Genomic DNA, 17,308 nt, shown 5'->3' with positions numbered 1-17,308 from the left:
CGCAAGGTTGTTGTATTAGGAGCCACACGCACAGGGACGGCGTGGCTCGTAATGGACTGGTACATGTACAGTACGCAGACCCACTGAGAGGCGAGCAACACGCTGTTTTAAAATTCAGAAAGCTCAAAAGGTCAGAGGAACAGGAATGAACTGAAATGACCTGAAAGATCTGTGGCAGTCGTCTCCAACTGGTTTGCGTTTTTAGCGCTGCAATTTATTTTTTTTGTTAGTAGACGCAATCTACTCTAATGCATTAATTCTGTTTAAGAAATAAAATTGTCAACGCTATTGGACATTAGCTGGTGCTTTTCGTAACGATTTACTAACTCCGCTGTAAGGAATCTGCAGTACATGCTTTTCTCCAGTCATCGTTCCACATACTGTACATGTATAGTAACTTACTTATCTAACTACCTCAAAAGTAGAAGATCCACAAAAATAAAATAAAAAACCTCTTAATTGTACAACACTTACATGTATATTCTTGCAGACACAAACGTTACTTCTACATAAAACCAAAATAGCGATGTGTTCAATTATTCCTCTGGAGGATCTCCATATGAATCTGGATCCTTTATCAATGGAAATAAAAGCAGTTATAATACATGTTCAAACTCAAACCCGCGGCTGCTGTTCTCGTTTGACTCGTGACTAATTGCAATTGAGCATCGCATTAGTAGTTAGGTACGCTTATCTGGTATAATTGAACATAATTCTTAAATTAAAAATAACATTAAATTTAGGGAACGTATATACTTACATTAGCCAGAAAAAAATAATTAATGTGTAATTATATGTGTTCTGCTCGTTGTTTTTCGTTGCAAATTGAGCTCAAAGCTGGACATGATATCCACATCAGCACCTTATTAACTAGTCCCCAATTGAATACGCAGCTATGCGCTACATCCAAAATATCGTTGCAATTAACCCAGGGCGTCTGTGTTCGTCCCGTGTACCCCGCCTTGCACCCGCTGCTAGCCGGGACAGACTCCAGCTCCCCCGCGACCCTGAACTGGAAGAAGCGGTTAGAAAATTGACGAATGTTTTGATGCCCCTGGGAGTAATCACGTGTGGTAGTAATCGATATTTTCATAGGCAGGTCCCAGGACACCAGACACGAATGCGCCTGCAAGTTACAAAGCAAGCGCTCTTCATAGTACTGTAAATGTAGGGTTCGTGCGATGGTGGTTAAACTGCCTTTAAGGATGGGAACTGGATGGAGACGGATATTCTTTTTCCATTTTATTGCTGAAGAATCACATTGACTCCTGTTGTAAATTATAGCCGAGTGTCCTTTCTGATCTCTCCCTTCTTCCTCGTAACGTTATCCCGTAACCAATCAGAAAACTCAGAACATTTTGTTAACATTCTGAAATAGACAATTCTACATAACTCAAAATATTTTAAACTGCTTAACTGAATAAAACAACAATAACAGGGCCTAAGCCTCAAGTATGAAAATATACAATAACCAGAACCAACATCTACCGATTTACCTATTCCTATGATAACTTAGTTTAACCGAGCAACATTATTATTTAATCATGATGATGACGGCGATGACAATTCTATGAATGAATTTACAGCTCCACGATCCTCCTCTTTCTTCTTTTTCTTCTTTTTAGATTCAGTTCGTGACTCAATTTTGATAAAAAGCTACAATCCCTTTCTATTTTGTGTTGTGTTTGCCTTCGTCTTCAAATTATTTTCGCGGCCCAGTAATGGGGCTACTGTTGCATTACAACAGAGCCGAGAAGTCGAATTTCTTTTGACTTGTCCAGCGCGCTATAATAAAGTGAAGCTGGCCTATTCAGATCTGTGTGACACTGTAAGACCATGTCATCAGTCCAGGTGTCATGTATGAACCTGCTCTGTAGAGTCTCTCAGGGTCCCAACTCTTCCAACGCACGACCCCTGTTAAGATCACAGCTGTCGGTGTTCCTTGACAGCATTGACAACCCTTAGTTTTTTATAATTCGCTATAACACGCACTAGTTACAGCTACGGCCCTGGTTAAAGACATAATGTTTAAACACATAAATTGCTAGGATTATACACAGGCCTGAAAATAATCTTAAATATTTCAGAATTGCTTTACTAATTTTTCCATCAACTAGTCTTATATTGCAGCAAAGTGGGTAGTTATTACTGTGTGCAGTCTTTGCAATGTCAATATAATCTACTGTAGCTAACTGTGATGCTCAAAGCTTCCTAATTTGAAACTTCTACCTAGACGTCTTCTGACAAATCGCTGTCTATTAATGGCGGCCAGATAAGCGTTATAGTTATATTAGTGAATTAATCAAATTTGAGTGTTTGTGTAGCAGTAACACTACAGCTTTACATAATAAAAAGGGTAAAGTTTATTCTGACTACACCACCTACTCTTCTAGAGGACTGTGACCTCTCATTTCCATAGTCTGGGTTACAAGGGTCTTTAACTGGGCGAGCAACCATGGTGTCAATGCCAGAGAGGGGATACGCCATTCAAAAACACATGATTTTGTTTTCCAGCAGTAAGAAAGATAGATACTGTAAGACTTTATTAATCCCGTAGGGAAATTGAATTGTTACAGCAGTCCAGCCCAAGACAAGCAAAAACAGCCATCAGAATAGTTATAAAAACAAAAGACAACAAAATAAATCTAAAAAAATAAATACATAGGTGTGTGCAAAATGTGATGATCATAGTCACTGTAGAAATAATAAAATAATAAAAGTTCTTACAGAGAAATCTGTATAGAAGTAAGAAACTTACTAGCACACCAACCTGTAGAGATACTATAGAGATTTCTAACAATTCCCCGGTTCTAATATAAATTACCATATAGATAAAGAATGAACACAGGGATGAACTAAGATACAGCCAATCGAGATTATAGTAAATCAAAAAGCTGAAATATTTACATTAAACAAGAAGTACTTTGCAGAATAAAAAGTGGGCATGAAATATTCATTAACCTTACCGACAAACTTACTCCAATAAAGCACAAAGCAGTCAACATGAGGACCGTTCTCCTGGACTCCAGCAATGCTCGACTGAAGTTTGTTAAGCAAATGTTTGTTAAGCTTGTCCCCTGGAAAGAAAACCAAAAGGTACTGTACAAGAAAATCTCTCATTTGCCCTGTGGCCACCACTATATGTCTAAAGGCGCTCTCTCCATAACATACTTAGCAAGTGATAGAAATCTCCACAGATTGAATCACATACTGTTTGTGCCTAGATGTTCATCAATTACCGTACACTCAATCTGTGACACTTGGGGTGTGGTTCTGACCTGGAACAGAGGGATAGGAAGAAAGTAAAAGAGAAAGGAAAGAAAAGATGGCACATCGCAACACCTGCCAATTATCATACGAAGCAGTCCTGCAAGTCACCATGCAGTTTGAATACAAGTTTCTGCATTGCTTATTCACATTACCTGTTAGTGTTCAAGTAATGAAAATATTCAATAGGATCATACAATGCCTTACAAAATGAGGCATACACATTTTTATGTATACAATATTTTATTCAAAACCCAAAAAGTCAAACGGAAGAATAATAAAGGTAAGATAGGTTACATTAAATGCCAGCAAAAACTAAAGAGATTTAATTGCATAAGTATTTAGAACTATGAACTCAGTATTTAGTGGAAGCACCTTTGGCAGCAATTATAGCCAAGAGCAAACAATTACTTTTTGGGTCTCTACCCACTTTGCTCATTGGTTTGGAGAAATTGGACGCAATTCTTCGTTGCAGATTTGCTCAAACTCTCTAAAGTTACTTGGGGATTGGTTATGCACAGCAGTCTTTCCACAGATTCTCAACAGGAGTAATGTCAGTAATGGTCCACTCATTCACTTCAAGACATTCGCTTTCCTTCAATCTAGCTTTGGATCACTGTCCTGAAAAGGTGATTTTTGATTCCCAGTTTTCGGTAGAGCAGGTTTTACTCCATTACTTTGCTCCATCTATGTTCCCAGTCTTATTACACCTGCTGGAAGAGGTGTTAGTGGGGCCAGCAGGGGGCTCTCACCCTGCGGTCCATGTGGGTCCTAATGCCCCAGTATAGTGACGGGGACACTCTACTGTAAAACAGGTGCCGTCCTTCGGATGAGGTCCGAGGTCTTGACTCTCTGTGGTCATTAAAAATCCAAGGGCGTTTCTCGAGAAGAGTAGGGGTGTAACCCCAGCGTCCTGGCCAAATTTCCCATTGGCCCTTACCATGAATTGGCTACATTATTCCGCTCTCCTCTCCACTGATAGCTGATGTGTGGTGAGCGTTCTGGCACACTATGGCTGCCGTCGCATCATCCAGGTGGATGCTGCACATTGGTGGTGGTGGAGGGGAGTCCCCATTACCTGTAAAGCGCTTTGAGTGGACTGTCCAGAAAAGCACTATATAAGTGTAAGCAATTATTATTATTAATATTAATAGACCTGCTGATGAGAAATGTAATGTGATTATAAAAATGTTAAATTTTCTGACCACAAAATATTTTGCCTCATGTTTGCAGTATCACTGAGGTGCTTTGCTGGAAATCTCATGTGGGATTTGAGATGTTTGTTTCAGGTCCCTACATCTCTCCTTTGTGGAGTGATCAGGATATTGTTAACCCATAGTCATTTTGTACAATCTCAGCCACTGAACTCTGTAACTCTTTCAAAGTCACCTTTGGCCTCACAGTGCCATGTCTAATCAGTTACTTTCTTGCCAAACTTCCCAGTTTGGAGGAACAGCTGTAACGAACAGTTCTTTTTTTTCAGACCCTATGCAGAGGACACAATCCGGGGTTGAGTGAGAAACACGGGAAAAAGCCACGCAGGAATCAGGAATGAATACGGGGGGGCGTGTCCAAACTGCGCAGGTGTCCAGGGGGGTGAGTCCGGGGCAAACAATCCAGAGGTAATGGAAACAGGGTATCAAAAAACAGGCAAAGTCCAAAGCCGGGCGGTCCATCCGAGAACAGACAGGTTAAAAACAGGAACCGGGTCGGAACCGGCAGGGGGAACAGGAACAGAAACAGAAACTTAAAAGCATAACGGAGCCAGATGATTACAGGTCCCGGGCTCGCACGCTATGGGAATCAGATGATGAGCGCTGAACCGAGTGGGTGATTGTCTTTTAAGGGGGACAGGAAGGAGGCTGGAAAAAGGGGCAGGTGTACAAGATCAGGTCCGAAATGCAAGAGCCGGAGCGTCCTTAAGGAGGAGGGACTACAATTGTGACAACAGCCTGATCTAGGCAGTGTCTGAATGCCTTCCACTTCTTAACAAATGAGTTCCTCATGCATAAAAAGCTTGATTGTTAAGGGTCTTTAAAATGTTTTTATACCATTTTCCAGATTTGTGCCTTATTATATACTATTATTCTACACAGACAGAGGCCAGACAACTAAATGTGTTAAAAATAAATATATTGGCTAAGCAATTGATACTGGCACGTAGTAAGCAAAATGTGATATTGACTTCTCCTTCCTTGTATAGTTACATAAATTTGCTCTTGTTTGTTCACTCAGTAATTCGGTCTTTATATTGCATTGTGAACTCTACATGTTGCGTTATGCATAGTGGCATTATTGAGTCTTCAGTGGCATTGTAGAAACAACCAGCCAGGCCTCCCTGGCCTCCTGTTGTAAAATACAACTCTGATTTGACAAGGCAATTGATGAAAATTTGCTCTAATTGCTACCTGCAATTTATTGCACACACGCACCATTTCAGATGGCTTTTAAAGATATTTCTTTGAAATTAACGTTACCCTGTTAGGTGAGCATCTGGAACACTTTCATGGTTCAGGAGTTGTGACCAGAATGAATTTGACTTTAAGAATAATGACAGGATGTCACTTTCCAAAGTGCATTGTCTACAGAAGTGAGTCATCCTGCGTAAAATGGGTCATGCCATCAAAGCCCATGTCTAGATTTGAGGAACTGAAAGATCAGTGGGAATTTAGTGCTGATCTTGTCCATCAGCCCCTGCTTGAAAAGCCGTGTTGAATGGAGAAAAATAAACAAACAATTTCAGCAGTTTGGAGAACAGCTGCTTTCATGACATCATGCATTGCAGAATTAGCTTTCCCTCAAGTAACTAGTCAGCACCATTTCCAGGTGGCTCACTTCTGAGAAGGACCTCTTGAAAACTACAAAGGAACAAGTAATAGGTTTATTCCATGCTGAAAAAAAGAAGAAAGAACACAACGTTTCGGCCGTGGAGCCTTCTTCAGGTGTGAGAGAGACAGGGCAGTAGGCAAAGGTAAAGTAGCGGGAGAACAAAGGTTGGGAGGGAGGAGGAGTGAGAGGCGGGAGCAGGGGACAGAAAGAGAGGCCAATCAAGAGGTGTGAAGTCAGAATGGGTGCAGAGAGGTGTGAAATGAAACTTCCAATGAATGGAGAAAATTTAAAAGAACAGTAATCTGTCGTTAAGGGAAGGGAGAATGTGTGATCCTAGCTGCAGAATAATTTTAGTTTCGGTGGTCTTTCTGATGTATGAGTTCGGAAAACCGTCTTTGAGAACGGAGAGATTAGAGTGGTCGTGGCCGTCAGAGGTGAAATGAGAAACAATGGGCTTGGAGAGATCTTTAATCTGCACAGCCCTGACGTGTTCTCTGAAGCGGTCTCCGAGTCTTGAAAACTAGATATTAACCCCAGATGCACAGACCTTTAGACTGAAAGACAACAGGTGTCAGGGAACCTATTGGTAGAATAGGAGGATCCTTATGTGTAAACATGAATCCCACAGAACACAGAGTAGCAAAGGGACAATACAAAAGACAAATTCCAGAGGCTTGGTCAATTAGGGAGGCAAAGGGTCCAGTAACAAGAGATATCCAAAAACAAAATCCAAAAGGCATGGTCAAAACATGAGAGCAAAGATTTAGTAACAGGAGACCAGTCAAAAGGCTTGGAAACACACAGGAGAATACTACAAGAGGCTTCTCAATAGTAAGCATGGGTAGATGTGTGAGGGGAGTTTAAATACTGAAAGGAAAGGGCTGTGGTTGGAGAATTGGTTAGGGAGTGAGAATTTGTGGAATCTAGTGCATGTGGGAATGTGATGGGTTCAATTAGCAATGAGATTGTGAAACAGTGGTTCTGGGAATGCAACGCCGTTTGCGAGGGAGAGTGTGGGGTGTGACAGGAATGGAATGGCATTTGCGAGGAAGAGTGTGGGGTGTAACAACAGGGCTGTGACAAAACTGAGGTCTCACATATCCAGTGTCTCCAAAACTACAAGCAGTCTAGAGGGGCGTCAGTGTGAGTCTTGGAGTGAGCACAGTTTAGCCAGTGACAGTTTTTTTGTTAAGGTGTACAGTATAGGAAGTTGAAATTGATGACATGGAGAATTCATCACATTATCATTACTTCCAGATGAAGAGCTGCTTATTACTTGAGCAGATGTAGAAAACTTGATTCCAGACAATGAGAACTGAGGGTGAGCATCCCTGGACTGTGGTATAAGAATTAGAAGAACAACCAGCCAGTTATGCACTGAAAGCAGGACAGAACCTAGACAAAAGGTGGTTCAGGTAGTAGCAGGTTGGGTCATAAAAAATATAAAAAGAAAATCACCAAAGCAACACAGTACCTATCCAGTAACTATCCGAGAGCATGTAATAAATCAACCCTCAGCTGATGAGAGTCGTATTGAATATTTAAGAACATAAGAAAGGTTACAGAGAAGAACATTTGGCACATCTGGCATATTGGTAGTTAGCAACTTATTGTTCCAAGGATCTTGTCCAGCCTTAATGTCTTTTGATTAATAAAAACAGAAGCCAACAGTTGTACACACCCAATTGTTTCGAAATTACATAAGAATACAAGATAGGTTCCGTTCAGCACATCTAGCGCATTCGATTTGTAGTAGTTAAAAATCCAGCCATTTCTTGAAGGAAGCCAGAGTGTTGGCTTCCACCACCAAATTTGGTAGTTTGTTCCATACCCCCACAACCCTTTGGGTAAGGACGTGTTTCCTGTTTTAAGTTTTTCAGTTTTAAATGCACTTCCATGTAGTTTCCAGTTGTGCCCTCTGGTTTGTTTCACTGTTCATTATGAGCAAATCTGCTGGGCTAACTTTGTCAATATCTTTAAAGATTTTGAATAGTTGGATGAGGTCTCTTTGTAATTTCTCTTTTCAACATAAAAAGGTCCAGTTCCTGCAGCCTGTCTGTGTGGAACATGCCCTTACGCCCTGGAATGCATCCGGTTGCTTTTCACTGGACTGATTCCAGACTAGCAATATCTTTTCGATCTTATGGTGACTAAAATTCCGAATCCCTACTTGGAAATTGCATCGTTAAAAAAAAACCTTTAAGTGCAAATGCACAAAGAACACGAGACCATCCCTTCCACACATTGTCTAGATTTAAAGGATGTGTCAGAATAAACAGACTAGTCTTTTTCATGGGAAGCCTCTTTTACCTCAGCACTTTTCATTTTTTGTTATAGATAATGTTTTTGTTACCTGCATGCAAACCCCTGCACTTGTCTGCTTTACACATCATTTTTCAGGTGTTTGCCCAGTCTTGAATTCTGTCCAAATATTTTATGAATTTCATTTGCTGCTTCTACAGTGTTTGCTAAATCCTGTTAATTTGGTATCAACTGCAAACTTGACTTGTTTACTAAGTATTACTAATTATAACAATCTAGATCGTTGATATATATTAAGAAAAGCAGTATGCCAAGTACTGCACTAATTACTCCACCCTAAATTGAGTATTTACCCCTTATCTGTATAGTTTTTTCATTTGTCAACTGAACAAATCCAAACCCTCACATTTCTCTCAATCCAAACCCTCACATTTCCATGACAGCCAGCTAGTAATTTGAAAATGAACATTTTATGATGAACTTTAGCAAAACACTTCTGAAAGTCTGAATACACCATATCAAAGAACTATTTACAAGTTGGTTTAGGTAGACCAACCTTTTCTAAATTCATATCATTTCCATAAAGGTGATCCGATAGTTCAGTTTTAGTAATTGTTTTCATTGCCTTCCATTACAATTAAATCAGGCTGACTGGTATACTGTACCATTAAATCAGACTAACTGTGGTATTTACATGCTTCAGTTTTCTCACCCTGGATATGAGTATTAAATCAGCAGTTCTGCAGTCCTAGGGTATCACCCCTGTCTTGAGCTACTGTTGGAATACATCAGTGGTTTCTGAATAACATCTGCTTTCTTAGTGCACAATTAATAAGACATCATTGGTCCCTGGGAACTTATTAATCTTGAGTACTTACAGTATGGTATCTAAATCACTTCCGCCTCTTCTATGTTTAAATTGTATAGCGGAGAATTTTTTCCTTCCATTGCTGTTGACCTGCATGCTGTTGTCACTCCATCTGGTAAAGGCAAATACACCTTGTGACTGACCCCAACCTCAACTAAGGTGGCTGCAGGGATCTGAACGCATATAAACTCACAATAGTGATACCTCGAGGTACAAGAGGCTTTATTTCAGAGATCGTGCAGGTCTTTCCAGTAAGCCGATTCCTCAGCAGCCTTTCCTCCCTAGACCTTTCATCCAACCGCCAGCTAACACCATTAGGCTCTTTATATACAGTATCCTACATTGGTGAGTCATCGGTAGTGTAATTATCACCCAGTGTGTCTGTCTGTAAATGACAGATGATATACTGGCCCTTAGTGGCAGGTCTGCTGTTACAGTCTCCTCAAAGGCTGGAATGTCACACACCTACTGTACATGTTCATACTTTGTAGAGTGAAAGTGGGTTATGTGTTATCAACAGATTAGCTCAGAGAGAAATATTTTCTCTGGATGATACAGTTTTAAATGCAGAAACTAGGTCGTCTGATTTCTGAAAGGGGAATAGGTACAGTAATTGTTCTTGGACGTGGTCATTATTTTTGTACTCTGCTCAGCTACCGTACATGAAGTGGCCCAGGAAAACTGACAGAACTCCTTGCGTGTCGCAGAACTCTGCAGAGGATGCTCCCTGAAACTGAGACTTACTGTAAGCAGCCAACTGTAAAGCCAGAAAGACAAAAGAAAAAAGTAAACGGATAGGAGTTGAGATTACGAAAGTAAATTCCTTTTGATCCATTGCCATTACGCTAGACAGATATAAAAGAAACATGACAGACGCATTGCTTACTCTTCTCAACTATTGCTTTCCTTGCTTTAAAGTCTGCTTTGCATCTAATGTTCTGAAGGTGTTCTTGAGACTGGGGATATGAACCATAGGTATGTGGTATCAACCCCAATCTCACTCTGTGTATTTAAAACTGAGAACAGGAGGTACTTCTTTACCCAAAGTGTTGAAGAGGTATGGAACAAGCATGCATACCTTTTTCCTATTTTACCAGCAAGGAGTTATGGTAATGCAATAGGTTTTCATAAGGAATTAACAAGTGAAATCTGAATTCCATTTCTCAATAAGAGTTAAGAGTCTGCTCTTCATTTCAGTTTTAAACGATGTTAAACCGCACAGTACCTTTCAGCTTCAGTACTGCTATTTTGAATCCTTACTAAAGTGAGTGATCGATGTGGAGCTTTCTGGCGGCATTACCACAGACTGAGTGACAGATCCTGGTAGATTTTCCCCAAACTCACACGGCAGAGTGTTACTGTACATACCCTCCATCTCTTCATGAGAATTGCTCTGACACCAGCCACATTCAATGGATTCAGTCTGGCCATTAACCTTGTTTAAAAATATTCCTAGTGACAATCACGTTGCTTAAATACTGGGTGAAAATGACTGGAAAAATCAGAAAAAACAGCAATGTGGTTATCCAAGATGAAGTCACCACAATTCTGTTTAAGGGGCAAGAGAGCTTGAAAAGTCTCAAATAACAAAACAAGAATCCTCTTAAACAATATAAGCTGCTCTCTTGGGACTTGAATGTGTCTCTAACTGCTCGTATCATTAGACCCTTTGCCATACTTCCTATCCACACGGTACAATCTGTCAGTGAAATTCCTGCACTGTGTCATACTGATGGTTCTGTGTTCTGAGTCACGTCAGCAGGTGAGGTCAATCTTTCACATTCCATTATTGTGGGCATCATACCAGGAAGGTTTCTAGTTACCTCATTCAGTCATCACCTTTTGACCTAGGAGAGTTAGGTTTCTTTAGTTAAGAGAATAATTGGTCTAAGTGACCATTTACAGTGCTAAAGAGGAAAGAGAAATACATGACCTTTTAGTCCTTTGGGATTCATAGAAACCTGCAGTAGGTGTGCACTGCTCAGTGCTCCCATTTCAAGCATTCTATACTGTAAGTGCTACCATGAAATAATATGTAGAAGTGGGATTAAAACAGCTCCTGAAATGACTACTGTTCATTTTAAATGATGTATAATCCTTAACAAAGAGCGAAAAGCTGTAATAGGTGATAAGTCAGGTGAAGCTGATTAGGAACACCAGACTTCTGCTCTGTGATAAAGGATGACTACTGGCTTTCAGACTATTGTTCCTATAATGCAGTTTCTACCCCCAGTCACTACTAACTCAGTTAGGGCTAAATCTGCCTATGTGGCCTTCATCTGTCAATTAAATTATTTTACAACCTACAGACCTTGTCCCACCAGCAATGCACTCCTACACTGCACATTACAGTTATTTACATTTCAACATTCCTGTATGTCTTCTTTTCAAAGATTACTGTGTTATAATCCCGCTGCACCTTGTTTAGGGTGGATACCCATGATGTATCCTGAGCACCAAGGTAACATATTTCAGATGTCTTCTGCAGTTTGTTTAAATACTCAGTATAAATAACTCATGAACTAGTTTTGTACAGTTATATACAGTATGTATATCACCGTTGGAAACATTGTACGGTATACAACTTTTAAACACTGTAAATCATCTTGGCAAAAGGAAAACAACTTTGTTCTTCAAAGGGTCTACTGTGTGGAAAGCAGTCAACATGTAATTAAATAGAATAAGACTGCTATGGAATAGTGGCGTCACTGTCTTGACTGCTGGGATTTATGAATTAGCACCTTTTCAATTGCTTAACTTGCAGTTGCAGTTTCTCAAGAACATTCACCTTAATGATAGACATAAACCACATATTTCAATAGATCGTATGTTGTATGTTTTTAAGTTATTGCTTTATTTTCCCCATTATTTAAATCTCTTACATTGTAGTGTGCCGTGAACACTCATAAGCTTGCATCTGCTCCATGAAGTTGGCCGCAGCACAAACGATAGCGGTGGGTTTTACCGTTTGTGCTGTTTGTAGGGGGGGGGGCAACTTCATGGATCTGCTTACACCTTGCATTGCAAAGCAGCCTTTCTCACTTTCAACATCAAAGCTACCTGAAGTACTCATGTATGAGGCAAGACGGCCGTATAACCTATGAATCTAATGTCTGCTTCACTGAATCCATTATATCTGACTGGGCTGATCCTAGCCTGCCCGTGCACCTGTTGCTTGCTTAGATAGGCTCTGGCTGCCCCGCAACCCTGAATTGGAAGAAGGTTATAAAATGGATGGATGGACAAGCTGATCTGGTCTTTATGTGTTTCTGGGTAAACGTTAGAGAGAATGTAGCTTCATTGCAGATTAAACACAAGAAAGGGTACTGAAAGGCCATTCAGCCCATATACCTCATACACCCATATATTGGGTTGCCGGTAGTTAATCTGAAGAATTCATTTAGCCATTTCTTGAAAGGGGTCAGTGTATCAGCTTGGCTTGGCTACTTGTTCCAGACACCCACAACCCTTTGTGTACAGACGTGCCCCCCCATGCTGATTTTTCATCAGCCTTTAACACAATGCAGGAACACAATTTGATTGAAAAAGTCAAATTAGATCATCATCTTATCATGTGGATCATTAGTTTTCTGCCGAATAGAACACAAAATGTATCTAGTAATGGTTTGACATCTGACTCCATTTGCACTTCCACTGGTTCACCACAAGGGTGTGTTCTTTTTCCCCTCCTTTTCATCTTTAATACCGATGATTGTCGAAGCAGCATGAAAATCATTATATTATCAAGTTTGCTGATGACAGTGTATTAATCTCTCTCTTCTCAGAGCCTGGACAAATTTGTCAACTGGTATGGTACTTCTTACCTTGAGATGATCGTGTCAAAAACAAAAGAAATAATTGTTAATTTGAAAAAAAACAAAGCAACATCATTCCCACAACGCTCCATGGAAGTCTGTTGGTATAGTGCAGAGTTACAAATATCTGGGCACCGTGTATGACGATAAACTTAAGTTCATCAAGAACACGGATGTCATTGTGAAGAAATGCCAGCAGCGCTGATATGGTCTGAGAAAACTGAGTTCTTATGGAGTCCAAAATATAATTCTTTCAACATTTTATAGCTCTTTTATTGAAAGTACTTGAACTTTTATTTTATTTGCTGGTTCACCTCACTCAGTCTTACTTTCAGTCACTTCTATGGTCTGTTTACTATTATACCTATGTATACTTTTCCTAAGCAATGTTTTATTTTCTTGTTGTTGTCTTGTGTTGTCTTGTGTTGTATGTTGCACCGCTTGCTGCTTAAATGGCCCCTTCCAGGGTGAATAAAGTATTTTGACTTGAACTGTTTACTTGTTCACTGTTCACTTGCTTCCCATTATTCTCACCTGTGCTCTCTGGTCTGTGTCACTGTTGACGCAGAAATGATTCAGACTCATATTTGGATGTGCCATTTGTACCCCTGAGTGAGGTACTGTACTTCAGATTGCTCCAGTAAACGTCCCTGCCCTGTAAGTGGAAATGCATTTAAGTCACTTCTGATAAGGGCACCAGGCAAATATATTTATATTGATGAATTCTGAACAAATCTATTGGGAGGACTTTTTCGATGTCTGAGGATTTTGAAGACTAAAAAGACACTGTTTCTTTAGACTGTCAGTGAAGGACAAGAATGATAGACTCTTGTCCTGGAGGTTTGTGTGTGTGTTTTCAGGCTGACTGGTTTTCTTAATGTCTTCTGCTATTGTTTACTCAAAATGTCGACTTCACTAAAGGCACAGGAGGCCTATGAAGCACCTTGGAGTAATACAGTCATGCAGTGAATTAAAAGAGCAGAACAGCTATATAACTATGGGATCGGGTCGAACAAAAACTAGAAAACACTTTTTTTGACAGATTGACAACCCCTGGTGTAGGACATTTCTTTAAGCCCAGGAATGCATCATTCTTCTCTGGACTGATTCCACAAAAGAACGATCTATTTTGAAAGATGGTGACTAAGAGAGTTTTGCCATAGAAATGAATTATTTGACTCTTAATTATTGTTTCTGTAAACTTACTGTACGTGTAATAGGAGCGGTTCTGTTTCGTCAACCCGCAGTGCATCCCAGACACGCGGATCCTTAACGTTCGGAGGCGGTGCCAAGGTGCTGCTGTCAGTGTGCGCGGTGACGTCACGGCGGACTGGATTTTCCTCAGTGCTGGTGAGAGAGCAGCGAGAGAAAGATGTTCGAGCTCCCCGCTCTTTACCAGTTACCACATCATTTAGCCACTTCTTTGAGAGCGGAGAGGGAGGTGTTTCTTGAGTGTTTGCTGTATGCTGTCTCTTCCCTGTGTAATTTGTTGGAGAGGGACCCCGGGGAGTACGACAGTAGCCGGGACAAGACAGCAGGCAGCGGTGATTTTTAATCGAAACGAGTGATAAACACCACTCCGAGGAGCAGAGCCAGGAGAACACCGGGAGTAAGGAGCCGATCAGCGGGACAACCGTCCAGCATGAAATTCGCGGAGCACCTCTCAGCCCATATCACTCCCGAGTGGAGGAAACAGTACATCCAATATGAGGTAAACATCGGGGGGGGGGGACAGATTTCAATGTATGAAAGAGAGAGGAAACCGGCGTTTCGTTTTCAAGACCCGACACTTGCTTGATGTGTCATTTTCCCGTTGGACTTGAGCAACCCTTAGCGGGCTCTGCGTGTGTCTGTTGCTCTCCCCGGGTGGTGAGATCGGGGCGCCGTGTGTGTGCGTGTTGTTGACGGGCTTGGGGATGCGCTGCGTCAAGCCGCACTGAACTCCCACGTCTGTGCGCTTCCCGTCTCCGGACCGTACTGTACCGGCGACACACCTGGAAACCGCACGGACACGGGTGCCGGTCCTCTCCCGCTGGGGGGAAACGTTTGACTGTCGCCTTTGAACCCGAGGGCCCACATTTGTTGTTTTTTTACGGAGAATGCTTTAACTCCGCATGGCCAAGTGTTTTCTGAAAATGCTATTAAATTGTATTACATACGATGTGATAAATCTATAGTATAAACTATATACGTATCTGCCAGAGCTGTTAAAGTGCGTGCTTCTTTTGAGCTAATGGATTTAGCTAAGTAATGCATTTTGCACACGCAGCTTGATTTTATTGCTTCAGGTTCGCGACTATCCGATTTATGGAGGAGTGATGGTGTGACTCAGAGAGGAGAGCTCTTTGTCCGGGTTGTGTCTGCGGGCGGGTCAGGTGCCTGCTGCTTTTGTAGAGGAAGAGTTGTCCTCGACGACGTACAACCTGATACGAAAATAAGAAATTGGCTTTCGGTAAGGGGGGATGTCAAGCCGTGGGTCTAATAAAAAGAGGAGATATTGAACTTATAATTTATTGTTTCACTTTTCCCTGCGTTGTGTTCCTGACAATTGGTGAACGTATCCGTCTAGCGAAGTCATTATGTGTTCCCCAAGATTAAATATCTCTACCTTGCTTTGGCTTTGCAAATGTGTAACACCTGCATTATGAAACTGTTCACTGTTTATAAATATTATCCTGAGAAGGAAAATGTGATTAGAAATGTTTGTGTATTATATATACAGTATATCATATTCTTGGGGCGTAATGGGGATTTTTGTTTGTAAATTGTTTGGTCCATTTGATATAATTTAAGTGGTTTTGTCTTCTTTTTTGTAATTCAGATGACACATTGAGGCATGTCTCCTGGTAGAATCTGGGTGTGCTATAATGGCCCCTCATATAGGGAAGGAGTGACCCCTTTGTGTGTTCTTAGAACGTCTGTATTATTTTGCTTTGTTACTCCTGAAGAAGAGACATGGAATGTAAATCAGTGTGTAATCGCCGTAATTTCCTGTTAATCCACTTAATTCCTTGTGATGCCAGCGTCCCAGTCAAGTTTGGTTTCTCAAACTGCCCGATCAGGATGCAGGATGCCATGTTTTATTGCCCAACACAACAGCAATTCTATTTTGGCAGCATCAAGACTGCAAATTGGATGACAAAAATCCACACATCTGCGGGGAGGGGATGGTGTTCTTCTGTGTGTGAACCGAAACTGTGGCGGGGAGAAGATCATTGATCCGTCAGTAATCAGATTGTTGATCTTGCACTCTGTTGTTTTAATGGCTGGCAGGTTGTGCTGTTTGTCCCCCCCACCCATGCTTCCATCATGTAGTCTGAGACTTTGCAGTTCCACATGCATGTCTCCTCGCCAGGGCACTCACTCGCTCCCTGCTGTCTCCTGGCTCTGCCAGTTGGCGGTCGGAGCTAGCGAAGAGGATCTCAAGTTCCATTTTGTTCTATGAATTATAGACAAAGAAGTGGATGTCTGCATGTTTCCCCATCACAATATTTAACCTCCAGCTTTCTGCTCTCATCACTCCTCCTGCGTGCCTGTGGGAGCAGAGTGGGAGCCGGGGGGGGGGAATATCTCAGCGGCCTGCAGAAAGCCGAGCCAAAGGAGGGTTTCCTTACAAAAACCCTTAGCGTGCTCCCACTCAGCTCAGTCAGCCATCCCGCTTAGCCTGACTCAAGTCTCACTCGTCTGAGCCCTGTTCTCACGCCAGCATCACTCCATTCATTTTCCAGTCGCTTTTTCCAGTTCTGGCTTACGGGGGGGGGGAGAGTTTACCCTAGCAACAGGCGCAAGGCAGGGTACAACCCAGTCCATTGCAGGGCACACACATAGAAACACACACTCACAGGGCCAGTTTTCCCAGAAGACGATTCACCTACCAGTATGTCTGTGGGAGGAAACCAGAGCACCCAGGGGAAACCCACATGAACACAGGGAGAACATGCAAACTCCTCACAGATAGCACCCCAGGTCCCAGCACTAGGAGTCAGTAACTAAGCACAGGGCTACCATGCTGCCCTCATTCTGACATGGAAAAATGATTGAATTATTACTGGCCTTGTATTTGTTCCAAACATTCCCAGTATGTGTATGTACACAATGTGTGTGCAGTTTTAAGATTTTTGTTGTGTGTAATAAATCTCCCTGGACTAGGTGCCTCAGGCGTTTTGAACTTGGTCCTTGTAGTGGCAGGGTCCAGCTGATTTTTTTCTTTTTAATAATAGTCATTCTACCCGGTTTCAGGTTTCGGCCTTGTTAAGATTTCAGACGC

The 17,308-nt window shown here is 41.5% G+C and overlaps 1 protein-coding gene across 1 annotated transcript in view; it reads right to left on the bottom strand.

Annotated features, from left to right (window-relative positions):
* LOC148652394 (uncharacterized) overlaps positions 1-17,308 on the bottom strand; it is a 73,140-nt gene that overhangs the window by 28,065 nt on the left and 27,767 nt on the right. The window lies entirely within an intron of this gene.

Source organism: Lepisosteus platostomus, chromosome 11 (genome assembly GCF_059453375.1).
Source record: "Lepisosteus platostomus isolate fLepPlt1 chromosome 11, fLepPlt1.hap1, whole genome shotgun sequence".
NCBI lineage: Eukaryota > Metazoa > Chordata > Actinopteri > Semionotiformes > Lepisosteidae > Lepisosteus > Lepisosteus platostomus.
The sequence above is the reverse complement of the archived record's forward strand: the minus strand, read 5'-3'. Positions and strand labels throughout refer to the sequence as shown.